General features: G+C 54.9%; 1 protein-coding gene across 2 annotated transcripts in view; it reads left to right on the top strand.

The window, feature by feature from the left end:
* Positions 1-2,753: 2,753 nt before the first annotated feature.
* The window catches only part of LOC105496339 (protein phosphatase 1 regulatory subunit 16B), a 121,741-nt gene continuing 118,201 nt past the window's right edge, over positions 2,754-6,293 (top strand). Inside the window, exons 1-2 of one of the 2 annotated variants that reach the window (XM_011766686.2) lie at positions 2,754-2,866; positions 3,305-3,554. The gene's annotated coding sequence lies outside the window, so the exon portion shown is untranslated. The remainder of the gene's footprint in view (positions 2,867-3,304; positions 3,555-6,293) is intronic. The other variant, XM_071079336.1, reaches the window with a different exon arrangement.

The following is a 6,293-nucleotide window of genomic DNA, read 5'->3' as shown; positions in this document are numbered from 1 at the left end:
GACTCTGGTCGCCCAGGCTGGAGTGCAGTGGCATGATCTTGGCTAACTGCAACCTCCACCCCCCAGGCTCAAACAATCCTCCCACTTCAGCCTCCCCAGTAGCTGGGACTACAGGCCCATGTCATCACGCCCAGCTAACTTTTTGTATTTTTAGTGGAGACAGGGTTTTGCCATGTTGCCCAGGCTCCTTGCCCATTTTTTATTGAGTTATCTGTCTTTTTATTATAGAGTTGTAAGAGTTCCTTATATATTCTAGGTATAAGTCCCTTACCAGGAATATTATTTGCAAATATTTCCTTCTATTCTGTGGGATGTTGTATTAATTTGCCAAGGCTGTTATAACATAATACTATAGACTGGGTGGCTTAAACAACAGAAATTGGCTGGGCACGGTGGCTCACATCTGTAATCCCAGCACTTTGGAAGGCCAAGGTGGGTGGATCACTTAAGGTCAGGAGTTCGAGACCAGCCTGGTCAACATGGTGAAACCCCTACTCTACTAAAAATACAACAATTAGCCAAGCGTGGGGGCACGCGCCTGTAGTCCCAACTACTTGGGAGGCTGGGGCAGGAGAATAGCTTGAACCTGGGAGGTGGAGGTTGCAGTAAGCCGAGATCGTGCCACTGCACTCCAGCTTGGGCAGCAGAGTGAAACTCCATCTCAAAAAAGAAACAAACAAACAAACCCCCAGAAATTTATTTCTCACAATTCTGAAGGCTATGATTCTGAGATCAAGGTATTGGCAGGTCTGGTCCCCCAGTCCCGAGTCCTCTCTTCTTGGCTTGTAGTTGACCTTCTTCTCCCTGTGCCTTCCACTGGTCTTTCCTCTCTGTGGCGCATCTCTAGTGTCTCTTCCTATGAGGACACCAGTCACTAGATGAGGACCCCATCCTAAGGACCTCAGTTTAAGTTGATCACCTCTTTAAAGACCTTATCTCCATCCACAGTTACGTTCTGAGGTTCTGGGACTGTAACCAGTACAGTTCAGCATATGAGTTGGGGGGCACACAATTCAGCTTATAACAGTTATTTTTTCACTTTCTTTTTGTTCTTTTTATGTTTAATTTTTTTTTTTTTTTTTTTTTTTTTTAAGAGACAGGGTCTTGCTCTGTCACCCAGGCTGGAGTAGAGTAGCACCATCATAGCTCACTGCAGCCTTGAACTCCTACGCTTAAGCAATCCTCTTAAATAGCTAGGACTACAGTCATGAACCACTACATCTGCCTAATTTTGAAAGAATTTGTAGAGACAGAGTCTCACTCTGTTGCCCTGGCTGGTCTTTAGCTCCTGGCCTCAAGTGATCCACCTATCTCAGCCTCCCAAAATGCTGGAATTGTAGGTGTGAGCCACCAGGCCCAGTCCTATCTTTTCACTTTCTTGATGATACTCCTAAAAGCACAAAAGAAAAGTTTTTAATTTATCTATTTTTTCTTTTGTTGCTTGTGCTATAGGTGTCATATCTAAGCAACCACTGCTTAATCCAAAGTCATGAAGATTTAGGCTTATGTTTTCTTCAGAGAGTTTTACAGTTTTAGTTCTTACGTTTAGATCTACATGTTGCATATAGTACGAAGCTGGGATCCAAATTCATTCTTTTGCATGTGGATATCCAGTTGTCCCAGCATCATTTTTTGAAAACACTATTCTTTCCCCATTAAATTGTCTTGGCACTCTTGTTGAAAATCAATTGGCAGTAAATGTAAGGACTTCTGTCTGGACTCTCAGTTTTATTCCATTGGTCTGTATGCCCATCCTTATACCCATACCACCCTGCCTTGATGACTGAAGTTTCCTAGTAAGTTTTGAAATCAGAACATGTAAGTCCTCCAACTTATTCTGAATTTACTTTAACTTCTGATACCAAACACTGTGTGAGAGGTGAATGAACAGCATGTCATTGGAGCTGGGAGCCCCTCCAAGGGCCTCATTTTAGGAACACAGGCCCCAAGCGCCACAAAAGCCTTGGAGAGATGGGTTCCCACCCTCTCAGCCCATGGCTCTTCATTGTCAATCAATGGAAACATTCTGCGGAGAACAATTATCCCCTTGGGTTATTTTAAACACCACTTTAAGTCTTCCCCACCTGCTCTGCTGTCTAACTGCTTTTCCTGAAACAGTGTCATTCACAACTGGATTATTAATGAACTGAGAGGGAGCCAGGGAGCCAACCAAGGGGGCTCGCACAGTTCCTGGGGAGGGCCTGGGGGCCTGGAACAAGTTCAACCCACAGATTTTCTCTCCCCCAAGAAAGTTGACTGAGTACACACAAAATCACTAAACTCAGGTGATGCTGGTGGTCTCAAAAGAACATTGGTAGTGAAAAAAAAGGGATTTGGGAGAGTTCCTCAAACATGACAGCTGAGAATTAAATTAACTGGGTACCATCCCCAAACTCCCCAAACTTAAACTCTGAATTTCCCCAGCTGGCTGGCCCTAGGGTGCCTAGGGCTCTCATCTGTAGGCCGGGAAAGCTCAGGAAACAAAGCCTTTGTGGAGAAGAGAAACCTATTGTTCTAAGGCCAGGGTTCAGCAAATGTGGATTCCAGAGAATGTTTGGGGATGTTTTCTCCGCTTTGTTTATGAACTTTCTCTTCTCTTCCTGGGGTGGTGACGGTGACGGTGGCGGTGGGGGGATGTGGGGGGTGGGGGGGTGTTGACTCTCAGCAACTTAAATAGTTAAACCTATTGTGATGTAAAGAAAGGCTGGTGCACAGAGCGCAGAGGCCTTCAGCCCCAGAAAGAGGCTTGAATAAGGTGACAGAAGTCACCGGGTATGTTTTGCTTTTTATTTTTAGCGTGAAATCTCAGGGAAGCAGCCCCTATCTTCATCCTGCACACCTCAAAGGGTGGCAGACGTCAGCAGAGGTACGACCACTTCCTTCCTCCAGCGCTTCACCTCCCTTCTTTCCAGAAAGAGGAAATGATGCGAGTCCACGCCGCAGGCCACAGCCCCCATGTCTCGCCCCCGCCAGCTGGGCGACCTGGCCCCACAGTTCTGTCCCCAGCGCAAGGCCAGGGCCGGCCCCTGGACCTCCTGGGAAGCCTTCAGACTCAGGCCGCGCGGTACTTCAAGCTAGGAACCCTGAGTTCCTGGAATTCATTCTGTGTGACCTTGAGCAGGTTACTACTCCTCTCTGGGATTCAGGATTCCCGTCTGTCAAATGGGAGCAGGGATACCGTCCTTGGCTTCCCTCTTTCCATGGTCGGGGTGGGGGTTAGGAAAACTATTTTGGAGGAGGAGGCAGCATTAGGAAAACTATTCCGAAGCCTGGCCGCGTCCCAACCAGTTTCAACTTCCTGCAGCTCAGAAGAGGGGTCCCCACCCGAGAGCGCCGGGACCCTGTCCCGCGCTGCCTCCCAAGCCGGATGGGGTTGAGCGCGCCCACCCCAGTCCCGGGAGCTCAGGCCCCGCCTTGGGGGAGGAGCCGAGAGGCGGCGCGGAGGCTCGCGGCGGAGCAGAGCCGGCTCTGTCGCCGCTGGAGCAGCTGCGGCTCGGGGACCCACAGACACAGCCGGGGTCGGGAGCCGCCCGGGGCAGGGCTCGGGAGAGCTGGTGAGTTCCCCGGCGGCGCCGCCTCCCTCCTTGCCCTCTGCGGCTTCGCGGGGCGGGGGATGAGGATGGGGCGGGGAGGTGGTCCCAGCCTCCGATCACCTAGCTGGGGGCCAGGGCGCTTTGGCCAAGGGACGGTAGCTTAAGATATAAATGGGAGTGTGGGGACTCTGGAAAGGCAGGTACCGAGGGCGCTGGATCCGGGAGTCGGGCTGGAGTGGGGGCGTTCTCCCCGGCCTCGCAATTCCTTGACGAGACCAGGGGAGGGGGCGCATTGGCAGGTTGTTGGCTGCGGCCGTCGTGGCCCAATCTTAGGGCGGGGAGGTGGGGTCCTCCGTCGGTTCTAGGCTCGTGGGCCGCCGTCTGCTGGGGGTGCAATGCCGGGCGGCGGGAGCCACAGCGGACAACAAACAACCCCCTCGCGCCCACTCTCCCGGCCGGGCATGGAGGTGCCGCCCCCTCGCGTGGCGGGGCTTGGTCCCCGCGGGCAGCGGCAGGGCACAGAGAGCGCTCCTGCCTGGGCAGGAAAGGTCCCCAAAGCAGGCGCCTCCGCCTGCAGACCCGCCCCGCCTCAGGATCGAGCTGACAGCACCAGTCAGCCCGGGGAGACCCGGCGCTTGGTAGTTCCCCGGGAGGGGCGCGCCCGGCCTCTCCCAGGGCCCCGTGCGCGGGCTGCTGGGTCCCCCGCGCCGGGAGCGCTCCCCTCTGGGCGACTCCCGCTCATCGATTCAGGCCGGGAGGAGCGCCCCCGAGCGCCGTGGATGGGCAGAGACGTGCAGCGCCCCAGAGAGGTCGCCCAGAGGGGTCTCGCCAAGGTCACCCGGAGTGCCCAGACTGAGCTGCCCAGACCGCCCCGGGTGGAGAGCGGGGAGGGGCAGGCGCTCGCTGCCCGCCTCCTTCCCCCATGCAGACTCCCTTCCTCCGCTCCCCCTCCCCGGCCTGGCCTCCAGCTTCACTGGAGATGCTGATGATGCAGCTCCCAGCCCTTGGTGGATAATTGAGCCTGGGAGAGCTTTGAATCTGGCCCTCTCGAGACCCCAGGGCTGCGCCGCTGCCGCGCGACAGGCCTGGGTCCCGGTGCTCCCGGGCACCTCAGGAGCGGAGGGAGAGGGATGTGGCTTCATCAGCGCTTCTAGGAACGGAAAACCGAGCTGCCTGCGCGCCCATGTGATTGCACTTCACATAAAGGGCCCCTGTTCTCACTGTCAGAAGCGCCCCCCAGCTCTCCGCGGCTCGGGGCACCAGGTGTCGCCTCTGAATCACCCTCTGTGGAGGACCCGGGGCCCGGAGGTACCAGGCGCCCTTTCCCGCAGGGCTCTCCCTGGAAAGGGCCTGCCGATGGCGGCCTCAGTCCGCAGGGGTACTTCCCTGTGTACTCTGCCATTTCCTGCGGCTGGTGAAGCACTGGAGAAAAACCCTCCATCTAGGAGGCCTCCTCCAAGGCTGGTAATAAAGCTTCTTAGCTCAGCCAGCGACTAGCTGTCTACTCGTGGGCAAAGTACTTGGCCTCTGGAGTCTCAACTGCCTCTAAGAAACTGGGGCTAACAGCCGCCAGGCTGTGGGGAGATGAGGGAGAGGCTGGGTGCAGCAGAGCCGGAGGATGCACACTCCTTGGCCAATACTGGCCGCCCTCGGGATTGGCTATGAGTGGGGCGTGTCTCTCTTAGACAGGTGCAGAAGTGGAGCCCTGGTGGGTGGTTCTGCAGGGGCTGGGGGAGTTTCCACATCTTCCTCCCCCAGCTCTGTCATAAAAAGCCAGCTTGCAGGAGGCCGGTGGGGGCCAGCAAATCTTTCCAGCCGGCTGCCTGCTCACACGGCCCTTCCCACACAAATCTCCCATGCCCTTCTCTCCCACCTGTCACCCAAATCCAATCTTCCTGGCTGAGTCCCCAGGATGCTGGGGGCAAGGTGTCAACCAGGCCACCCTGGACCATCAACTCTGTACCTACTTGTCTATTGGGGTCTACCTAACAGTGTCCCCCTGTCCTGGAACCTTCCTGGCCCCAGCTCTTCCCAGCCTCTGGAATGTCTTCTTTCCTCTCTTTTGGTCTCCTACCACCGTGGCATTCATTAGTGGCTCTGTGGTTCATGTGTCAAGGGCCCCGTGCCATCTGTGCTCTCCAGATCATCCGTGGCCTGGAAAGACGTGGTAGGCAAGGCCCTGTGCCCACTCAGACTTTGCTCTCTCTGGTAATTGACGGTGGAGCGGAAGTTAAATTCTAATCTGGCTGTTAAGTCATTTCAGGAGCTTGAGCCACAGGACTAAGAGGATGCTGACGTAGGGAGGTGGTTTTTCCTTAAAGCCAGAACCTTTCTCCTTTCTGCAGAGCCCATTTGAGACCATTGGAAACTAGGCCTATGTGTAATGGCCTCACAGAATCCTCACAACCCCATGAAGTAGGCATTACTGATTCCCATTTTGCAGATGGGAAAACTGGGGCTCAGCTCCTCTCAAAACCAGCTCCATGCCCCAAGAGGAGCAACAGAGGCTGCAGCCAACCTGGTTTAGCAGAAGGCAGGAGGCACATACCTGAATTCAGGTGCCGTGTTTGGACTCTCAGGACCCCATCCCCCCAACCTTTCCCTCCCCTTTTGCAACCTAACCACCACCCTTCCTGCACCCAGGACACTTGTCACATTTGTTGAACAGTAGGTCCCAACTGGCACTCTTCCAGCAGAGACCAGGAAAACCTTCACTGTCCTGAGTGCATCTTAGCAACTGGGCTTCAAGGAGGGCTTGGA

Source organism: Macaca nemestrina, chromosome 15 (assembly GCF_043159975.1).
Source record: "Macaca nemestrina isolate mMacNem1 chromosome 15, mMacNem.hap1, whole genome shotgun sequence".
Lineage (NCBI taxonomy): Eukaryota > Metazoa > Chordata > Mammalia > Primates > Cercopithecidae > Macaca > Macaca nemestrina.
The sequence above is the reverse complement of the archived record's forward strand: the minus strand, read 5'-3'. Positions and strand labels throughout refer to the sequence as shown.